Source organism: Micromys minutus (assembly GCF_963924665.1).
Source record: "Micromys minutus genome assembly, chromosome: X".
NCBI classification, from domain to species: domain Eukaryota; kingdom Metazoa; phylum Chordata; class Mammalia; order Rodentia; family Muridae; genus Micromys; species Micromys minutus.
The window spans coordinates 83,575,310-83,596,859 of record NC_137970.1 but is presented as its reverse complement, the minus strand read 5'-3'; positions in this window follow the sequence as shown (position 1 = coordinate 83,596,859).

Genomic DNA, 21,550 nt, shown 5'->3' with positions numbered 1-21,550 from the left:
CTCAAGGGGGCAGGGAATCCATGAAATGAAGAATTGATTAAAATGAGGACTTGGTAGTAGTAATGTAAAACATAGGAAAAGCAGTGCCACTACTGGCAACCATAAGATCCCTTATCAACCTGCCCTGAGAATAGTAGCTCTGGGACTGTAGTCATATCTTCAGGTGCTGTGGCTAACTAATCTTTATCCTGCCTCATTTACTATCTGGTTTTCACAATGACACTGCCTTTCCAGACATTTCTGGGTTTCTTGCCCAAAATCTTTTTGCAGCATAACAGAGAGAGAGATAATGTAGTCAAGAACTCTGAGGTAAAACATAAACTGTGACTTTTATGGAGAAAGAATAATACTTCTGAAGAAAGGAAACCTGTGCTAGAGACTGTTTGAGTACCTTTTGAGATGCCATGAGCCTAACAATAAAAAACCTTTATAATTTGTGAGATGCAGAACCAGAATTTTATGATGTTTGGCACAGATCTAAATAAAATGCAATGACAGCACGTATATTAGGTTTTCTCCTTTGAGACTGCAGGGGTAAAATCGGAGGACTAGCAGTCCAATTCTTGCTTGAGCATTTGAACGTCAAAATAGTGAAGAGGGAAGCAGATGTTTTCAGAGATGCTCACAGAATTGGAGAATATGTTTTGACTAAGGATTAAGATGACAAAGAAAATAAATGGATTCCTCCAAAAGTACCTACTGGGACTCTTGAAGTCTAGACTTGCAGCCCAGTGGATATTTGGGCACTATTTCTAACAGAATTACTAACTTAAAAAGATATAGTGTGTGCAACCCAGTAGATAAAGCCCAGTAGAATAATGACCAAATACTCCACTCAGAAGTTATCCATAGTCTTTGAATTTCCTGATGGCAAGAATAGTCTCCTACAGGTATTTTCCCATGTTTCCCTGGTGTGCTAGCCTGTAGACCACACAAGCATGCATTCCATCTAGAGCCTTCCAGGTACAAGTGAAGGTCTGGTAAAATTATGGATAGGGTCAGTTTGTATTTGCATAATACTTCACACACCAAAGCCACATACTTAAAGTATGCTAGTCCAATGCCAGGAGCACCATGATGCTGGACTAGCATTCAAGAGTTCTAAATTTCATCCCTAAACCTGGTATTTACTAGTGGTATAACTTCAATGAAGACATTTATTCACTCTAAGCCTCAGCACCTGTCATTTGTTAAATGAAGACAACCATAATGGTGCCCTTGTACAGGAAGGATTAAGTAACACCGCTTAGCACTCAACATCATTCATCATAAATATTCATTAACTGTGATCATCATCCCCATTTCATGTACAAAGACCTTAAAGCAAGACCTCCATTAAATTCAGCTCGAAGCCTGGCTCTGCTGCATACTCACTGCTTGCAAAGGGAAAGCCTTGCAAAAGAAGTATAATTTCCTTGAATCTCACTCGTAGTTGAAATCAGAATTACTAGTTTAAAAAGATATCTCGTATGAAAAGTAAGGAACAATATTCAGTACTTGTGTTCTTTTTTTTTTTTCCCTTTTGAGAAAGCTGTGTCTCTTTTTAAAAGTAGAGAAGCAAAGGTCAGTGGCCAATAAGGCAAATATCAGTCCTGGGAAGAGAACCCCTTTACTCTTCTCCTAGTGTTCTGCCCACTTAGAGTCTCCCAAAAATGCTCAGTCCTCTGGAGATATGACTCATTATTAAAGAGTACTTGGTATTCTCATAGAGAATCCAAATTTGGTTCCCAGCTCCCACATCAGACAGCTAGCTCAGTGCCTATAACTCTAGCTTCAGGATCTAGAGGATCTAATGTCCTCTTCTGGCCTGCTCAAGCATCCTCACACGTACATGTACATACACACATAAAGACACATAAACCTAGGTTGAAAAATTGGTCCTCTACTTGTTTAATTCCCGGACTAGGGACTTTACAGAGGTCTGAGCTTCCTTAATGTTTAAGAGCCAGAATGGCAGCATCACTGACTGCAGGCGGGTATCAGAAGACAGAGTCTTCTACCATTGTCTTGATTCCAACACAGGTAAAAGTAGAGTATACCAGCTATTCATACTCAAAAATGCATTTGTCTCCCTCCTTCCACCTGGCATTGGTGTCTGACTTCTCATCATTCTGGCTTTGTTCCGTGAAGCCTCAGCCTCTATTGAAAAGGTGAACCCCCTTCAGCATACAATGACACCTATTACCAGGGAGCCACTCATCAGCACAATAGTATAGATGAGCTTTGTCAGTTTTTTGCTCTGTGGCAGGAGAAAAAGGAGAAATATCAAGTATAGAATGCTGCTCAGGCTTCCTATATTCTAGAAGACAGTCGAGACAGCAGGGAAGACATTATAAAGAGACAAAGAAATAGAAAGAAAGGCTGCTGAAGCCTCTACCCTTTCTAAGGATGGAGAACAGTGAAGGACAGATGAATAGTAAACCATCTCTAGAACTTTAAAACAAGCCAGAAATAGGCAGTTACCTTATTTTACCTACCTTATTTTCTTCACTTGTAAAATGAAGTAGTCATCCTATCTCATTAAGACATATTATTAAAAGAAAAGCCATATAAACCTACTTAGAAATCCCTGTCCCTGTCTAAAAGATCATTAGAGATCCATTTAACTTCTCAGAACAGGATCTAGGATGCAGTGACCTTGACTGTGAGGTGGCCAGGTGAGTAGCAGCTGGCATTCCTCCTGGCCCCTCGGCTGTTAAATGGAGCAGTTCTTGCACCTGCCATGTTTCATCTCTGACTTCCTCTCTCTTCCTTTCTAGAAAAAGCTAAATACTTTGAATTAGGTTTCTGTGTATACTCCCATAGATTTTATCTTATCAAACAAGTTTTATGACCCAGATGTTTTACAGATGTTGAATCATACATTCTTTATCACAACCCTCTGAAATAATGGTCATAATAATCACCATTTTACAGATGAAGTAAACAACTTACAAGAATACTGGGTGAGCTACCCAAAACCACAGAGCTAGCTTCTGAGATTACTAGGCAATACATTCTCACCTCAAACTCCCTGATCAACTGGCTCTTACACTCTTTCCAACTCCTTTTCCAAAATATCCTCTAAGCCTTAAGTGTAGAACTTGTGGACTAGGCTCCACAACTCTGCATTTTGATTGGCTGTGTTTGTCTGCCTATTTAAAAGAGACATTCCCTCAATGAGGGGTAAATACTACACTTAACTTCCAGGATAAGGACTAATGTTTAGAGTGCAGTTAGGTATTCTGCAGCTTTTTTAAAGCAGCACCTGTAGGTTTTCCTCCAAGATCCAGGAATTCAATAGCCCTGAGGAGTTACCTAAATTTCTGATACCAGACGTGGTTTCCTTCACCTATAAAGTCTCACCCATGTGACTTGTCTAAAGATGACCTGAACAATAATTGTAATAATAGATATGCCAAAATCAACAGGAGACAGATCACTGGGTTTTAACCATACACAAAGAACTATAGGTAACCAAGGAGTGCAGAGATTAGAAGATAATAGTCTTCTCTAGAAAAGAGCACACCAATTGGTTCTCTAATATCAAAAAAACATAAATACAAGCAACGTTATACAGAATAAGCAGGATACATTTAGGACTATTTAAGTGGAACAACAGTTAATTTAAAAAGTGGTCATGAATTTGAAAAAGAGAAAGAAGAGATATATAGGAGAGTTTGAAAGGAGGAAAGGAAAGGGAAATATGATGTAATTATATTATAATGTCAAAAACAAAGGGTTCAAAAACTAGCCACAAGTTGTGAAACTAAGATTCGAACTGAGTCTACTTGTGTCCACTGGTATTTACCACTATGCTATACTACCTGACAACTTACATTCACACTATAGTGATCATGTTCTAAGGCAATGTAATATTTGGTGACCTCCTATACTAGGAGACTTCAGGAGATTGAAGACCAGATCATGACAATTCACTCTCAATTCCCAAAGCTCAATTCAAAGGCTGAATTGCTAAGTGAATCAATTAATGAAATTCAGATTCATTTAGTGAAAAACAGCTAAGTGCTAAAAACGTGATTTATTTAGGATGAAATGAGGGTGTGTAAGATCCGATTTCAAACTCCAAGCTCTCTTTATTTGGGAGAAAAATAATTGCAATGCCACAAGAATAGGAGTATTTTCAGAATATGCACAGAACTATACATGCTTATGGGGCCATGATGGGAACATGGAAGCAAACGAGTCTTTGTTTTTTTTTTTTTTTGTTTTTGCTTGTTTGCTTGTTTTTCTACTTGGGAATGTCAGGAAGAACTGAATAGAAAAAATGTAAAACTTGGCCTAGGGCTTTAAGAAGTAGAAAACAGAGAACAAGCATTAAACAAAAACATCCCTGGTGAAGAGAGAGGTACAAAGAAAGTGGAGACAACAATGGGGACAGATAATTTAGAGTGAATGAAATGCAGTATACATAAGAGTACAGAGATTTGACAAGCGAGGTTGGCACTTGCTGATCAATTTAAACTTCGTCATATATCCAGATAGGATATCTACACACTTCCAGATGGATAAAGAGATCATGAGGATTGCCAAGTCAGTGTTGCAATAAAGACAAGAAAACATGGAACAGAACAGGAAGCTGCTGTTGTTCCATAAAGTGACAAAATGTTCCTGAACTCAGCCAATAGGGTAGACACGAAAACTGTCTTAAAGACTACCTTGATAACTCTTTGCAGTAGGATAAACAAGAAAGGTAACAATACGAGATTCAAAAATGACCCCATGGGTTCTGGCCTGACAAACTGGGTAGATGGTAGTGCCCCAAACACTTATGAAATATATGAGGTAAGTTACAATGAGAATGGTGAGTTTTCTATTGACCCTGCTTTGTCTAAAGTTTGTGTATGAGTGATATAAAGCAGTGGTGATGTTCAAAAGGCAATTTGACAGCTCTTGGGCTCACAAAAGACAAAAGAAAATCAGATTTGATTTCATTGCTATACAAGTTATTCGCTGAAATCATGTATGTGAGTGAGATTTTTTTTTATTAATAATCACACAGACCCTAATTTGATTCATCTTTGTTGAAAGGTAACTCTTTAAGTCTTCAGATAAAAAGGGATAAATTGCTTTTTAATGACCTATTCTCCAAACATTTTCTTTGGGAGATTACTCCTGATCTACCCCTAAAGAAAGTCGTTCTGTTTTCTACTCTCTAAGCAATGAGAATAGTTTATTTAAATCAATACAAAAAAATCACAAAATCATTAGTTATCTAGGCTTGAGGCGTTAAGGTGTATTAAGAAACATAACAGCAGAAAACATCGATTTCCATAGTAGCTTTAGTTCTCATAGGCCAAAAGCATGCAAAAAATATACGGATGAAAACAGACAGAAAGACAGTGCAGCATAGGACAGTAATGAAAAATGCAGGGCAATGGGTTGTTGGGTTTCTGAATAGACTACCTAGAAGGTACAACTAAGGAGACTAGCAGACACACAAGGAATTAAATAACATGAAATAAATCAGGATACAGGACACAGTTGGCCTGACTATAACCCTGAGTTCAAAGACTGCAAACTGTAGGTTCTGTCAGTCCCCATGTCTCAGGATTCAGTGGTACCCAGTGGACTCAAATAGCCAACAAAGTTCTCTGAGACACATCCCTTCACAAACTACTCAAAGAACTAGCTTAATTTTAGACATGGTCCCATGTAGCTGAAGATCCTGAGTGCTGGAATTATAGGCATTGGCCACTACATCCAGTTGATACAGTACTGAGTATTTAACATTGACTTTATTCTTTCTTTTCTTTTTCTTTTGTTTCAATGTTTATTTTCAATTTTCTGTGCATATGTGACTACTTGCAAGAATGTATATGAACCACCTTCATGATGGATTTTCAGAGAGACCAGAAAAGGTTGTTAAATCCCCAGGAGATGGTAGTTCTGTCCTACTGTGTGGGTACTGGGAACTGAACCCAGGTCCTCTGCAAGAGGAGCAAGTGCTCTTAACAACTGAGATATCTATTTAGTCCCAAGGCATAGCTTGTCAATCTATGAGTTGAGACTCCGTGTGGGGTTATGTAACAGAATGCATTATTTATAAAAAGTTTTAAAAATGATAAAAGGTTTATGAAAATGTGGCAACCCAAAATTAATTAAAATGAATCCTGTAAAAAATTAAGGCATTTCAGGCAGCACAATCTACACAATTTCTCTGTATCCTTGGACCAAAACACAGCATATGCAGTCTATATGACACACATGTCATCACAAAAACACAATGCTAATTATCACTGCCCCCAAAAACCACAGTACAGATTCAAGAACATTTATGATATGAGTTGTGTTTTTCTTTATGATGTGTTTATGGACATTTCATCTCTTGTGGAAACATAATGGCTTAATTACAGGAAGCGAAGACTTTTCATACTTTCTTCCCATGAATCTTCTACATATAAATTAATATATCTTTGCACTGGATTGTATTAGAATGTTTGATTTAGAAAAAAAAACAAAACAAAACATGTGAGTGACTGGCTTAAACTTCATTAAAATTGCTAAACAAAGGCTAGTGAGATAACTCTGTTGGCAATGTGTTTCTTTGCAAGCAGGAGGACCTGAATTCAATCCATAGATGAATGCTAAAAATTAAAAGCTGCTGCTGTGCACCTGTAATCTGATTAGTGGGGAGATGGCTGGACTATGTGGAGAGTTTAAGGTTAATGATATTCCCTGTTTTTAAAAGGATGAACAGTGCCTGAAAATGATGCCTAATGTTATTTTGTGTCCTACACATACACACACACACACATGCATTCATAAAATCAATAAATGATTTTTGCTTGAGATAAGGGCAGAGCTGCTAACAATTAATGAGATAACCCAATGCAGGCTTCTGCCATTTTAGGCTATGCAATTATGCAAAGTGGCATTCTCAATATTGAATATTATGAACTCTAAGATTATTTAGAGATGCTCTACATGCTGCAATATTAAATATTCTGCCAAGATTTAATTCTTTGTGTGAAAATGAACAAACATATACTCATTTCATTAGTATGAAAACTATCTTTTATCTTCAATAAATGGTATAAACATTTGTGTATAGCAAAGGTTATTCTAAGAAAAATGTTTTTAAACCTTATTACCAGTGAATGGTTGGATTATATCCTGTGTATCCAGGATCATATTTCAGGCAAAGGTAAGTCATTTGTTCAAAAATTTAAGCACTGGCCGATCTTACAGAGTTTCAATTCATAACACCCACATGGAAGTACATATCCGTCTGTAACTTCAGTCCCAGAGGCCTTTGTGGATACTGCATACACATGTTTCACAGACCTACATACAGGCAAAACACCCATATGCATAAAACAAAAATAAAAAAATAAAAAGAAGCCTTGCTCAAACAACATTGAGCAATATCCAAAGCAGATAAGGAAACAGTCCAAGGGCTGCTACTCCCATTCCTCGGCCTCATGCACTAGAAGTTTGAGTGATGATCTTAGCAGCTCCTTTCTCTTACCAGTATTACAGTCAGTCACTGCCTTATTCACTTCTCTTCTATGTATGGTTATCTCCCATTTCACTGTATCTCTCCATTCATGCTACCCTAACTACTCTCCTCATGTGTGAGCAAGAATACTTCCCATTAGTCCCTTCCTACTACCAGATTCATCTTCTCTTGATTGTACACTTTGCCAAAACCCTTTCAATGTTCCCTCAAAACCTAAAGGATAAAGCTCACACTCCTTGACTCCAGACCCTAAGTCTTGTGTTATCTGGCACAAACTGCATTTTCAGAATAATCACCATATTAAACTGCATTCTGTCAAATTTTTTCTCCTAATTCTAAAACACTAAACACTTTTAATGGTCTAGGCAAAAATCAAGGTGTTTACTGGTTTGGGCTTATGGCACAGCTTCACGTTCAAAGAAGGCCATGAGGCAGAGCAAACCAGGGAACAGATAAGAACAGAAATTGTTTGATGACAAGACTCAAGGCACCTAAGAAATTTCCTGCCTATGAAGGTCTGTGGTATCTTCCAGTAGTGCCACCCTGAGGAATAAGCATTCAACATATATACAGTGAGAGGGGATACTGCCCTCTGCTCTAGAAAACTACTATTTATAATGTATCCCAGGATAACCTTTGCCTTTCTCACATTTGCTTATATAATACATGATATTAAGAATATAGAGACTTTTTGTTTGGTTGGTTGACTTGGTTTTTTTTTTTTTTTTTTAAGTTTCCCTCCTCTCTCTTGTGTATGTGTGTGTGTTGTATGTTCAGTGTATATTTGGCTATTGTTGTGGTTTGTTGTTGAGACAATATAATTATACAGCACTGGCTGACCTTCAATTAACTATGAAGTTAAGGCTGACCTAAAACTTGTAATCCTTCTGCCTCAACATTCTGTGTACAAAATAAATTGTAGGCATACACCACCATGTCAGGAAAGAACATTGGTTTTATTCTAAAATGACTTCTTAACTATTAAAACTATCTAAAAACTATCTATAAAAACAAATATATAGACTATATCTAATATTTAAAGTCATTACTTGGTTTCATACATTTTTATGATTGCTCCTCTTCCAGTATTTATTTATACAGTGTCTACAAATTGCAACTGGCTCTTTTTAATAATTTTCTTGTAACATTATCAGCCACTGTATTGTATCCAAACAACTTTTCTTCCAAGGTAGACTTTAAGATTTGTGAGAGACTGTGTTTCTTTATCTCTACTCCTCACTGCACACCCTGCATATAACATATTGCTTTGCATATAGTAGGAAAGCAATAAATATTTTTCAATTATTTTTATAACAGCGTATTTTTAGTCAGAAATTCTATTTCCTTGGGAAACTTTGACTAGCTGGTATTTTCTAAAGGATCTATGAGAAGCAGAGCAAAAGTGAAATAAACCCCTGTCTCAGTACAATTGAATTCCAGATCAAGAAGGAAAGCACACTGGTGCTAATTAAATGGAATAGCCTGGAGCAATAATGAATTCTCAAAATGTGTAGGAGAGAGAGAAATATGACAATAACTCATAATGGAAAATAAAATCATTATATCATCAGAATGATTTGTTCCTGGTTTAGAGAGAACTAATTCAAACCTCTCAAAGACTTCCAGTTTGCAAACTCATTTTAGTGAATTAATAGGAAACAAGAACGGAGGTGGCAATACCGGAAGAACCTGGATTTTTTTTCTTTTTTATTATCTTTTGTTTCCTTGCTGGATCTTCCATAATCCATTAGAACTTGTTGCTTTCATAATGGGGTGTGTGTGTGTGTGTGTGTGTGTGTGTGTGTGTGTTGAGTTTATGTGTGTGTGTGCAAACACAAATTTATTAGCTGCCTTGGTAGAGACTGCTCTTCCAATTATAATTTGAATATAAAATGCCACCTCAGGCTCATGTTTTGTAGCTTGTCCCTAGCTGGTGACACTATGTAAGAAGGCTATGGAATCTTTAAGATCTAGAGCTTGGCCAGTATTTACAATAATTTACTTATCACCAGGAGCAAGTCTTTGATGATCAGTTGCCTGGGGTATAGTTCTGGTTGTTCTCTGTTACCTGGTCCATTGTGGTGTTAGGACTGGCCACATGTTCCTGCCACCATAAAGTCCAGCACATTTTGGTAACTGAAATGGACTGAAACTTCTCTGAAATCAGGCTCCAAAGTAAATCCTTCCCACAGTTAAGTGGGTGCCTCAGTCCTCCTTAGAAGGGAGTACAAAACACTCACAGGAGGAAATACATCGACAAATAGAGGATTAGGGATTATAGAAAAGATTATTCACAGACTGCCTCACCTGTGGATCCACCCAAACGCAGGCACCAAATCCAAGCACTATTGCTGATGCCATGTAGTGCTTACTGGCAGGAGCCAGATATGGATGCCACATTAGAGTCTCTGTCAGAGTAATACAGATACAGTTGAGGATGCTTGCAGGTAACCATAAGTCTGAATACAGGAACCCCAATGAAAGAGCCAGATAAAGGACAGAAGGAGCTGAAAGGGTTTGCAACCCAAGGGAAGAACAACAGTATCAACCAACTAAACTCTCCAGTAATCCCAAGGACTAAAACACCAACCAATGAGCACACATGAAGAGACCCATGGCTCCAGTTGCATAATTAGCAGAGAATAGCATTGTCTGGAATCAATGGGAGAAGAGGCCTTTGGTGCAGTGAAGGCAAGTTCTTTCAGTGTAAGGGAATGCCTAGGCAATTAGGTTGAGAGGGTGTTTGTGGGAGAGAGCATCTTTATAGTAGCAATTGGAGGGGGAGGAGATGGTATAGGGGAAGGGGATAACATTTGAAATGTAATTACAGAGAATATTCAATAAAAAAATGAGCAACCAAAAAAAAGTAGCTTCTATTGGGTATTTGGTCACAGCAACACAAAATTAAGGGTTCTTGAGTTCACATTGCTTTGTGGGTGCAGTCATAAGCCCAAACCAGATGCCAGGAGCTGTCAAGAGCCTGTGTGCATGTCAGCTTGTGTTTTCATCCACTTCTTCCCTTATTGCACTCTCCTGTAAGACTCGCCCTCATCTTTGTTCCAAAGACTAATAAATACAGTTACCAGTTTCCCTCTCAACATTCTTCTTTACATATGGTGTCATATTCTCTTTCCGTTTCAAGTTGCCCTTTGCTTCACAGTGCAGCAAGACTGTTCATATACCGAAGGACCATTCCACCATAAATCCTCTCAATTCCATTCATCATAGAAATTCTGACAGGCCTGAGTGCTGCTGTTCAGTAGGTGATGAATACCCTTTGTTGAATCATTTTTCTTTGCACAACCTACCCTTGTAGTTTTCCTTGTGGATTCTGTCCAAATTGAACTTGGCCATGGAGTCCAAATGACTTGGTACAGTTCAAGAAATCCTGTGGGTGTTTAATTAATAAACAGTTGTTGACCAGCTCTCCCAGCCTACAGACTGAATCAGACACAAATCAGAATGCAGGCAACCCAGGGAGTGTTTTCCTCAATATTAAAAGAAAGTTTCCAAAAAGAAAAATAGCATTAAGGTTTAAGAAATGACCAGCTGTAGGAGGGTCCAGAGGAAAGTGAAGATTAGCCCAGCAGGCATTTTATTTTCATCAAGGAGCTCAGAAAATAAGAAAACTAAGAAAGATACAGTTTCTTTAACACACAGGGAGTCTCTAGAGGCATGTATTTAAAGAGAAAGCAAATTGTGGCTAACAATGCAATGTTTTTATGAAATTTCTTTCACTATAGGCTGTGTTGATGATTTTCAATCAATTTTGAGCCATTCATATAAGTAGTCCATGGTAGTCAGTTGCGTATCTTGATACAGAGTGATTTATTATGGGAATTTCTGCTGAGAAGTGCTAGAATCTTTGTGTTACGCAGAAATACTGCACTAAACTAGGGTGACAGTCCATTTAGGAACAGGAAGCAGGAAGGACCAAAGTTTGTGCAGAGGACCTTAATAAGGTTCTTTGTTTTAAATATGTTAATATGATTACATTATTTAATTTAATAATATGCCATCATAAGGATAAGAACTGTTGCATGTGCCCACAATGTAAAAATATTGCTTGTTAAATAATTCATAGGGCATTTGTTATTTTTGACAACCTCCGCTTAACTTGTAAGGGCAATATTGTTTGTTCTCTTCTTCCAGTTTAGAGTTATAACAGGTGGTACTGGGAGGAGGGGCCACAGGAAGTTTTAGAGCCATCTTTTCTATAGCTTTCTAACTTTCCATCCTGTCCACTACAGCATAATACAATCAGAAGCTCCAGAAAATGACTTTATCCACTGAACTAGGCTCCTTGAATGGATTCTATGCCAATGATCTGAATTTGGAGTTTAGAAATGGGACTGAATCATTTGTCAGAAACTGTAAAACCTAGAAACTAATAGACAGATGTGCAGCTGCTGAGCTACTTTTAAGCTTCATGAGCTCTGCTATGTATATTGTATGATCATATATCAATTCTGACTAACCCTCCGAGTGGGCAGAATAGACTTGATAATCCACGCAATCATACAAGGTTATGTTTTATAAGTTGTGATTTGCCTTTCACCATGCTTGAGCATCCTCACATGCCAATAAATCTAGTGAAGATCCAGGATTGTTGAGTCAGAGCCCTGTGTGGATTTTGACTCAGAAGATGACTGGATTGTTATCATTTTTGGTAAAAGTGAGTTGGATAATCCCACTCCTCATATTGGAGAGCGCAAATACATGGTATGGTTTGGGTGATGGAGTCATCAAAAATGCCCACGATGACAAGCTAGTCACTCTGTGTTTCAATCCTAAATCCAGGATTATCTGTGGAAACTTGGAATTCTGTGTAACTTTCCTACTTCATCTATCTATAAGGTGAACATAATACAGATCAGTGTTTAGTATGTAGTTAACAGTCAAAATTTTTCTATTATTAACATATTTTCTTAACTTTTAACGTCAGAAATTAAAATCTATGTTCACTATTTAAGATTTAAGCAAACGTTAAGTAAAACATATTTCTTCCCAGGGTTTTAGTTTCTTCCTTTTATAAAATGTAATGATAGTACTATAACAACGATGTTGCTGGTCTCTTTTTTTGTTGGTAGCCCACACTTGTATTGGTGATTTGGCAATGTTACATTTTGCCTAAACCTTGGCAAAAGAGAACAAATCAGGCCCAGCCCCCAGGTCCTGTTACTTCCCAAGACAGAGGGTGGGCCTTTCTACTCTGCCCTTTCTTTTTTCTTTAATTCTGTGACACAAGAAAAACAGACCCAAAGGCTGCCCCCAGCTCATCTGCTTACACCAGCTGTTAGCAAACAGTACAGCTCATCTTTTAGCAGTGAAGGCTGCAGCATGGATCTAAGGACAATGTGTTATTTATCACCTGCCTCTCTTTGTTCCACATCAAACCTGACATTGGTCACTGGAATCACACAGACCAGCTGGTAGGCAAAAAGAATATAGCTAATGTGATGGCTTGCTTGTCACCTTGAGTTGTTAGGTTCACTGTCAGGCTTAGATTGCTCTAAAAAAAGTCTATGCTAGCTGACCAGCTCCAAACTGGGAGAGGAAATTCTAATATTGTTCTTTCTTTCCTGGGAGGGGGTTATGAAGATGTCATTTGGCTTTTGTAATGCTGAATTAAAAAACAGAATTTTCAATAACTCCCCCTATTTTTCTCACAAAGATACTGCACGAAGAGCCCAGGCTCACAAAAATGGTAAGCAGAGACTAGCATATGTGGTGTCTCTCTTCATCTTCATCTTTCAAATGTGGAGTACCACAAAAGGAAACAACCAACCATCAGAAACAAAATCATCAGAAGAGCTTATTAAGATAATAGGTATCTGATCCTCAATGAGTCTACCACTGCAGTAGGAGAAGGCAGGAATTTGAATTTAGTGTCCTTCCTTTTGGGTTCCTTTAGGTTTAGACAGTTCATTTAGACACTTCCTTTAGGCTTAGACAGTTCATTTGTCTACTATGTGTTTTTATCTAATAGTCACCACCTTCTTGAATCCATCTTGAAAAAAAATTGATTAGTTTTAGAGGTAATCTCAGTTATGGATGAATTAGCTATGGAAAAGATATGGATGTCAAATTAGGTGGGGACAATTGAATTAAGAGGAACATTTTCTTCCAGAAGGATAAACCAGTAGAAGCCACAGAAATGCTAAGTCCATCTTTAGAGTGAAGTGATTAGGCTTGAAAATTCAGAGGAAGAAAAAAGGTCTGCCCTCTTTAAAGCTCCAGCTACCTGAAAAAGACTCGTATTTTTTTTTGTCTGCAAGAATAATAATAAAAATATATGTGGAAATGTTCTCTTAATTGTACACTATAAATTTTAACCTCGATGAAGTGTGAAATAAAACTTATTTTACAGCTAAGGAAATAGTCTTAGAAATGGAGATCCATTTTCCAAGGTCACATAATTATTTGGTTAGATATAAAACATAGTAGTTATTAATGAAAAGACAAAGCAGATTTGGTTTATTTGCCTCTCTCCCCTATTCCCCTTATGCCTCTTAATTTTAAGATGAAAACACTAGTATCCCAATTCATTTTATTTATTTACAATTACAATTACTGGGGAGGCAGCATGAGTCATGTCAGGTGTATGCAGGTCAGAGTACAACTTACTGTTGTACTCTTCTTAGGTGGCTTTTGTGTTCCAAGGTGGGGATTGAACATGTCATCAGACATGGCAGCATCCATAGTCCCTCACTGTATTCCTTTTACTATATCTGTATTGATGAAGATTTAATGCTTGATGGCTGAAGCAAAACCTCCTCTACACATTTGTGTAGCTCCTTGAAAGATCTAGTAACAATTACAGTGAAAGTGAAATCTAAAAGATTCAAAAGCCCTGTTTGACAAGCGTTGAAATTACTGGTGCTAACTTTTAAAAGTGTTGCAACTTCCTAGAGTGACAGCCAGAAAATCAAACTTATAAAATCTGTTAGAAGATATATGACTAACAATTCTATTAACTTAATCATATACAATCAACTAAAGGTACTGGCTATAAATGCTGCCTGTGCTCTTGGCTCCTGGTAAGAGATGCAGGTGGGTACCAGCATGCAGAAGAGAGCACATTTAACAGGAAAAGTGACCTTCTCCAGAAGCAGTTAGAGTAAAAAGTATACCTTCCACTTTCTCATAAAAATGAGTGAGAGACCATCAGTAACTCATTCATGGCTAAAAAGCAAAATCTATACAGTATGTAACTGTGTAAAGTACTTGAGTATCATATAGTTCAATTTCTTTCACCTGATTGTCAAGGTAATAGAGGCTGAGAGAGAGAGAGAGAGAGAGAGAGAGAGAGAGAGAGAGAGAGAGAGAGAGAGAGAGAGAGAGAGAGAGAGAGATACAGAGACAAAGAGACAGCGATGGAGAGAGATTTAGTATCCCAGCTAAACACTGCACTATGAATATTCCCAACTCAATCGCATTAATAGAATGATGATTCTTGGGATCCACTCCCTATTAGAGTACTGCACAGTAGCTCCCTGTTGCCTACTGAGTTAAATCTAAGCTCCGTGATCTCAACTGCCTCAACCCAACATGCTAAACACAAAAGAGCTCCTTCTTTTGTTATCCTTTAACAGGTAACATTCCCTCCCATAGGAATTCTATGTCTGTTCCTATATCAACCCACATCACATCATAAGGCCTACCTCGGAATATATTGGCCCAGGATTCTTTCTATTCTTTTCATCCTCATCAAGTTTACTTTATGTCTGACATGATATCAAATTATCATAACATCTGCATTCCAAACCACATCTGTGTTAGATAAGTTAAAAACTTGAGTAGATGAAGAAAAAAATACCTGAAGAATACACAATTTTTAGGATTTGTAAGTGCATATACCCCCCGATCTAATGACTTTCTAATTGTTAATGACAATCTAGTCAAGTCTCTTTTTACTACGATTTATGTCCTCCTCAATTACCCTCTTAATTCCAATGATTTTTATAGAGTGTAGATCATCATCATCATCATCACCCACCAACAGCATCACTACACACACACACACACACACACACACACACACACACACACACACACACACACCATGGTCCTTCTCTTTTCATTTTCTCAAATCACACCTATACAACCTGGCTAAAACTACTTCCTAGCCAACCGGAAATGACTTCATTGTGCTTTCAAGCTGATACCACCAGCAAAGTTTGGTGTCTCTAACCTGTCATGCCAACATGTACAAAGGAAAAATTAACAGTTTTAGCTCATTATTCACTATAGAGTAAGTTAAACAATTAATACCTTGGGCAAATTAATGAAAGCTTGTCTCAAATTTAAAAGTGTTGGTTACAGGAGAAAATTTCCTAAATAGAACACCAATAGCTCAAGCTCTAAGCTCAAAGATTGATAAATGGGACTTAATGAGATTGCAAAGTTTCTGTAAGGCTAAAGACACTATCATGAAAACAAAATGGCAGTCAACAGAGTGGGAAAGGATCTTTACCAACCACATCAGATAGAGGCCTAATATCCAAGGTATACAAAGAACTCAAAAAGTGAGATACCAGAGAATCAAACAACCCTATTAAAAAATGGGGAACAGACTTAAACAAAAATTTCTCAATTGAGGAATATCAAACGGCTAAGAAACATCTAAGAAAGTGCTCAACATCCTTAGCCATCAGGGAAATGCAAATCAAAACAACCCTGAGATTCCACCTCACACCAGTCAGATTGGCCAAGATCCAAAACTCAGATGACAATATATGCTGGCAAGGATGTGAAATAAGAGGAACACTTCTCCACTGCTGGTGGGGTTGTAAACTGATACAACCACTCTGGAAATCAGTGTGGCGGTTCCTCAGAAAAATGGACATAGTACTATCAGAAGACCCAGCTATTCCACTTCTGGGCATTTACCCCAGAGATACTCCAACATACAACGAAGATACATGCACCACAATGTTCATTGCAGCTCTATTTACAATAGCCAGAAGCTGGAAATAACCCAGATGTCCTTTAGTAGATGAATGGATACAACAATTGTGGTACATTTACACAATGGAGTACTACTCAGCTATCAGAAACAATGGCCTAACAAAATTCTCAAGAAAATGGATGCATCTAGAGAATATCATCCTGAGTGAGATAACCCAGTCACAAAAGAACAGACATAACATGCAGTCACTGATCATGGGATACTAACCCCAGAAAGCCCCGAACACCCCAGAAACAACCCACAGACTGTTTGAAGATCAAGAAAAAAAGAAAAAAAAAGAATATATTTTAATTAAAATAGAACTGTATCACATCCCCCCTTTTTTTTTCCTAAAGCCCCTCCCAGTTTCTCTCCTATCTCCTCAAATTAATAACCTCTTTTCCTATATTATGGTTACATATATACATATGTGTATGTATAGGTACCAACAAATACTTAATTACAACCTTATAAAAATGTGTTTGTATACTTTTATGCAAAAAATGCTTAAAAATATGTACATTTATCTTTGTTTTTTAAAATAAAGTTAAAAAATAAAAATAAAAATAAATAAAGTGGTGGTTAGAGAAGTAAGGATGTCACTCTCTGGGAGAGTGCTTCTATATCATGCCTAAAGTCCAGATTTGATCCTAGAACTATTAACAAAAACCACCTCAAGTCCAAATGGATAGAGGACCTCCACATAAAACCAGATACATTCAAAGTAATAGAAGAAAATTGGGGAAGAGCCTCAAACACATGGGCACTGGGCATAATTTCTTAAATACAATACCAGTAGCTCATGCTCTTCAATCAAGAATCTACAATGGGACCTCACAAAACTGCAAAGATTCTGTAAGGCTAAGCACATGGTCATTACGAAAAATCAGCAATCAGCAGAATGGGAAATGATCTTTACCAATCCGACATCCGATAGAGGGCTAATATCCAATATATACAAAGAACTCAAAAAGTTACACTCTAAAGAGTCAAATAACCTTATTAAAAACTGGGGTACAGAGCTAAACAAACAATTCTCAACTAAGGAATATCTAATGGCTGAGAATCACCTAAAGAAATGTCCAACATCCTTAGTCATCAGGGAAATGCAAACCAAAACAACCCTAAGATTCCAGCTCACACCAGTCAGAATGGCTAAGATCAAAAACTCAGATGACAACAGATGCTGGTAAAGATGTGAAGAAAGAGGAACTCTCCTCCATTGTTGTTGGGATTGCAGGCTGGTACAACCACCCCAGAAATCAGTCTAGAGGTTCCTCAGAAAATTGAATATAATAATTCCTGAGGGCCCATCTATACTACTCCTGGACATATACCAAAAAGATGCCCCAACATCTAACAAGGACACATGTTCCACTATGTTCATAGCAGCCTTATTTATAATAGCCAGAAGCTGAAAAGGACCCAGATGTTCTTCAACAGAGGAATGCCTACAGAAAATGTAGTACATTTACACAATGGAGTACTACTCAGCTATTAAAAACAATTACTTCATGAAATTCTTAGGCAAATGGATGGAACTAGAAAATATCCTGATTGAGGTAACCCAATGACAGGAAAAATGACACAAGGTATGTACTCACTGATACGTGGATATTAGCTCAAAAGCTAGGATTACCCAAGATACAATTCACAGACCACATAAAACTCAAGAAGGAAGACCAAAGTGCAGATGCTTCAATTCTTCTTAAAAGGGGGAAAATATTCACAGAAAGAAATACAAAGTTTGAAGCAGAGACTGAAGCAAAGGCCATTCAGAGACTGCCCAACCTGGAGATCCAGTCCATAGACAGTCAGAAAATATTGTTGATGCCAAGAAATACATGGTGACAGGAGCCTGATATAGCTGTCTCCTGAGAGGTTCTGCCAGATCTTGACAAATACAGAAACAGATGCTCACAGTCAACCATTAAACTGAGAACAGAGTCCCTAATGGAGGAGTTAAAGACTAAAGAAGCAGAAGGGGTTTTCAACCCCATAGGAAGAACCATGATAGCAATCAACCAGACTCCCCAAAGCTCTCAGAGATTTAACTGCATGGAGGGACCCATGGTTCCTGCTGCATATGTAGCAGAGGATGGTTTTGTTGGGCATCAATGGGAGGAGAAACCCTTGGTCCTGCCAAGGCTTAATCCCCCATGTAGGGAAATGTCAGACAGGGAGGCAAGAGTGGGTGAGTGAGTGGGGGAGCAGCCTCATAAAAGCAAGGGGAGGGAGTATTATAGGGGACTATGGAGGGGAACCAAGAGAGGGGATAATATTTGAAATGTAAAAAAAAATAAATCCAATTTAAAAAAAACCAATGCTACCACCCAAAAGAGCAGGAACTGGGATGTTAAATATTGCCCTATCTTTTATATCATACCGCAGAGCCCATGTACTTTTGGGATAATAACAGAAGGCACCATTTCCCAGCATGTGTTCAAGAATGTTGGGAGGAAATGTCAATTCAACATGGATAATTCTGGGATGAGCAATAAAAGTGACAGGCCCATTTGGGCAATGTAGATAGTCTTTAAATATTAAATACCCTAATATCTATTGTTCATCTCTGAGAGGATAGTTAAGTCTATTGTGGGATTTTATTTGCCAAAGTTATTTGACTGTGGGGCCCTCCTACAGTCCTGCTTATGACGCCTCAAGGGTTTTTTGTTTTGTTTTGGACAAGCTAAATTGCTGAACCATGTTCTACATTCAGAAAGTTTTTCTGTACATTTTTATTTTAGCTGAAAATATATTCTATATTTATACATTAAAATATATTTGATCCTACCACAATACTGCACATCTAACTTTCTGAACTTCTGACCCCCTTTCTTGTCATTAGCTAGGATTCCAGGCACATCTGAGGGAGGGAGTTGTAAGGAGACATTATTTCATACCCAAAGTCGAGGCAAAGCAATTCACAATGCCTTTAAGACAAGGCAGCCTCATAATAGTTGGCAATATTTAAGCAGAATGAGAGAGGCATCCGTAAATGTGACATTTTCTAAAATTTTTCACATGCACTGTCTCATTTCTTAATAGTTATTATCAGTATAACCATCTCCACTTTATAGTTAAAACCCAGCAAGTTCAAATATTTCTTAAAAAAAAAAAAAAAAAGGTGTTCATCATCAGTAACAAGACTTTAAACAGCATCTACATATTCCAATCTCCCAATCTCGGTTTGTCCTTTAGTGTACTAAGGCTGAAAGAAGAAAGATTTATCTCAGCTTTGTGATAACCCAAACCCAATGAGCACTAGTACTGAGCATTCCAGTCTCAATCCAGGAGGCACAGAGTCCCCTTACAGGGATAGGTTGCCCTACAAAGAGAAGGTGAGAGGAGTATTTTTTAAAGATTTCATTTGATTTCTTCTTTATTCCCCAAAGTTAATCATGCTGCTCATTACAAAGGGGTCAGAAGAAGCAAATAAACAAAATTAAAAAGAATTAAAGCACCAATAAACACCCATAACCATCTATCTAGAAACAATTGTCTATGACAGTTTGGCGTATAATGTAACAGAGCCTTTTCTAGTCACCTTAGATTCTAAAATACATTATTACTGGAATTATCTTGCTTTTAAAGCAATATTTCCAGTTGATATCCTATTATTCTCTTCATGAAGATGCTTAGGCATAAAGATATGTTATAAAATTATGTCTTGTCATGTCTAGTGAGAGATCTTTTATTTTCCCCAAAATTATGTCAGACTGTTGGTTTACTACCTGCTTCTATCACTTCTTAAAAGACTCTCATATGAAAAATAACATTATCAACTAACCAGACCCCACAGAGCTCCCTGGGACTAAACCACCAATAAAGAGTAAACATGGATGGCTCCATGGCTCATGCTACATATGCTATATCTAACATCAATGGGAGGGGAGGGTCTGGGAAGGGGGGCAACATTTGAAATGTAAATAAATAAAATTATTAATAAAAACTTTTTAAAATGCATCTACCAATTGGGTCAAAACTACATACCGATTTCTGGGTATTTTTAAATGTTTCCCATGTTTCCCTACTACAAATAGCACCACAAAAACTCATAATAAGTAAAGAACTGAGATGATACTATGTACCAGAAAGTGTCTGGGTGCTTAATATAGAGCAATGCACAAAACAGACATGGACCCAAGCCATGGGTTCTTAGTAAGAACTGAAGACACTAAACAAACAAGCATGTGGATATATATTGTGAATTTATGAATGATCAAACTGAACAATGAGAAATTAAGTTCTTTCTAAAGGAGCTGCAAACTAAAAGATGGGAAAAGTTAGAACAGCTGTGCCACAGTAGAGGAAGAAATAATGGATTTCTTTCTAACCTGGAACAGTGTCCTAGTTTTCAACCAGACTGCCAGGGTAGATAATAAGCACAATTATTGCTGTAATTAGCATTTTATAAGGTTGAACCAGATACAGTGGCCAGCTTTTGGTAACCCCAGCACTAGGAAGAGAAGGGTCGTGGTGAAGGCTGGAGGATTCATGGAAAGTTGAGTCCTACCTGGGACACATGGTGAGTTTCAGGCCAGCCTGGGTTACATAGCCAAATCCCATTTCCAAAACTACAGTGATTGAACATTTATTTTGACTTTGATATTTCCTCTCCAGTATCACTCTGTTGTGATGAAATCAGATCTACCAGCAGTAACCATAGTGAAGAGTTAAGATGGAGGCTGCCCAACTATGGCCCTCCAGAATTTTTTTTTTTCAGTATGTGCTTCTCATCTGAACAAGTGTTAGAAATGCATGCTCAGTGTCCAGAACAGACAAACTAAATTGGAAACTCTGCATGTAGGGACCTGAAAGATCTGTATTTTACCAAACCCTTTACATGATTCTGATAGCTTTAGAAACACTTTCAAAGAGACAAGTAATGGCTGGTTGTGGATAGATGTAGGGCATCTGATTTACAGCTCCACCAAAGATACAAACCAGAAAATATGGGTCTCAGTTGAAGAGCGACAAAGCTTTAGGAGTTCATTTATCCACCCATGCCATGAATGTATTTTAAATATCCTATGTACCAAATGTTGTACTAGATAATTACAATTCAACTTATAATAATCATAATAATGATTATTAATTTCAGAAATTGTCTAGTAGAAAGCTTAGTTGTGAGACTG